The following is a 2,087-nucleotide window of genomic DNA, read 5'->3' as shown; positions in this document are numbered from 1 at the left end:
TTTTTTTTCTTATTTACGCCACTTTTCCTTTATATTTTCCGGTATAAGATAATGTAAAATACTTAAAAGACTCCGTACTAGTTGTTTATTTATCAAAAGTAACCTCAATTAGTGAATTATAACGCGATCGTCCCTGTCTCAACACTGTACCATTATACAATGTTGACATCCTGAGGACTGTCTAAGAAAGATGAAAGAAATTTAATCCTCTTCCTCTTCCTCGTCTTCCTCACCCTCATCCTCCTTTCTTCCCCTTCCTCCTCTGGCAGAAAAGGGATAAGAGGAGGAAGTAAACGAAAATAAAGAAAGGAATAAGGAAATACTGAATAAAGAAAGAAATAACGAATAATATGATTTAAAACTTTGTCCCTGTTATTTTCCTTCATTTAAATCCTATTCCTCCTCTTCTTCCTCCTCTTCTTCCTCATAATCTTCCTTTCTTCTTCCTTCTCAACATTACTCACCATTTTGTGGTTGTAAATGAAAGATTTATATATCATCTTGCGAACATTTTCAACACACACACACACACACACACACACTGCATAAGCATCTGTACAACGAAAGACAAGGCAACACACACACACACACACACACACACACACACACACACACACACACACACACACACACACACACACACTGCATAAGCATCTGTACAACGAAAGACAAGGCAACACACACACACACACACACACACACACACACACACACACACACACTGCATCACCATCTGTACAACGAAATTCAAGGCAACACACACACACACACACACACACACACACACACACACACACACACACACTGCATCACCATCTGCACAACGAAAGACAAGGCAACACACACACACACACACACACACACACACACACACACACACACACACACACTGCATCACCATCTGTACAACGAAAGACAAGGCAACACACACACACACACACACACACACACACACACACACACACACTGTATAAGCATCTGTACAACGAAAGACAAGGCAACACACACACACACACACACACACACACACACACACACATACACACCAGAAACACCTAGAAACACCTAGAAACACAATTTTACTCCCAAAAACACCTAGAAACCCAAAAAACACTTAAATAACACTTAATTTCCTTTCAAAACACCCAAAAAACACTCATTTCTAGCCAAAAAACACTTAAATAACACTTAATTTCCTTTCAAAACACCCCAAAAGCACTCATTTCTTGCAAAAAAAAACATCGAATAACACTTAATTTCCTTTCAAAACACCCAAAAAACACACATTTCTAGCCAAAAAACACTTAAATAACACGTGATTTCCTTTCAAAACACCCAAAAAACACATTTCTAGCCAAAACACTTAAAAACACTTAATTTCCTTTCAAAACACCCAAAAAAACATATTTCTAGCCAAAAACACTTAAATAATACTTAATTTCCTTTCAAAACACCCCAGAAGAGACACACACCTACCCAAGGACAGCGAAAAAACAACAATTTCTACCCAAACAAACTTGAAAAACACCAAAATCTAAAAAAAAAACAAAAAAAAATAAAAAAAATATAAAAAAAAACATCCCCTGCCTTTTTAAAACACCACAGAAACGGTGAATTCACTTAAAAAAAACACTGAAAGCACGACTATTCCCTTTCAAAACACCAAAAACTCTCACTTCTATTCCAAAATGCCTAGAAAAAAAAAATTGCGTATTTAACTCAAAACACTTCATCTTATATTACAAGGCTGCCACATCACCACCACCACCACCACCACCACCACTACTACTACTACTGCTACTACTACTACGTTTGCTTACCTTTAAAACGCTGGAAATTCAGTGAAAATCTTTTCTTAATATTTCTTCTTTTCCTTCTCCTCTTCCTCCTTCCCTTCCCTCTTCTTCCTCCTCCTTCTTCATTTCTCCTTCTTTCCTCCTCTTTCTATTCTTCTCTATGCATGAAAACAGCTGGAAAATATAGGAAATAACACTAAATACTAATGGAAGGGCACTGGGAGGAGGGAAGGTCCAGGGTCTCGGTCCCCGGATGAAGGCGGCTGATGACGTCACGTCCGCCATATTTAC

At 38.0% G+C, this 2,087-nt stretch overlaps 1 protein-coding gene across 5 annotated transcripts in view; it reads right to left on the bottom strand.

Annotated features, from left to right (window-relative positions):
- The window catches only part of LOC135101661 (probable E3 ubiquitin-protein ligase HERC4), a 14,512-nt gene extending 12,425 nt beyond the window's left edge, over nt 1-2,087 (bottom strand). For 3 of the 5 annotated variants that reach the window (XR_010269351.1, XR_010269350.1, XR_010269352.1), the window contains exon 1: nt 1,821-2,087. The gene's annotated coding sequence lies outside the window, so the exon portion shown is untranslated. The remainder of the gene's footprint in view (nt 1-1,820) is intronic. The other 2 variants (XM_064005972.1, XM_064005974.1) reach the window with 1 other exon arrangement.

Source organism: Scylla paramamosain, chromosome 6 (genome assembly GCF_035594125.1).
Source record: "Scylla paramamosain isolate STU-SP2022 chromosome 6, ASM3559412v1, whole genome shotgun sequence".
Lineage (NCBI taxonomy): Eukaryota > Metazoa > Arthropoda > Malacostraca > Decapoda > Portunidae > Scylla > Scylla paramamosain.
Note: the sequence above shows the minus strand (reverse complement) of the source record. Positions and strands in the feature narration are given on the sequence as shown.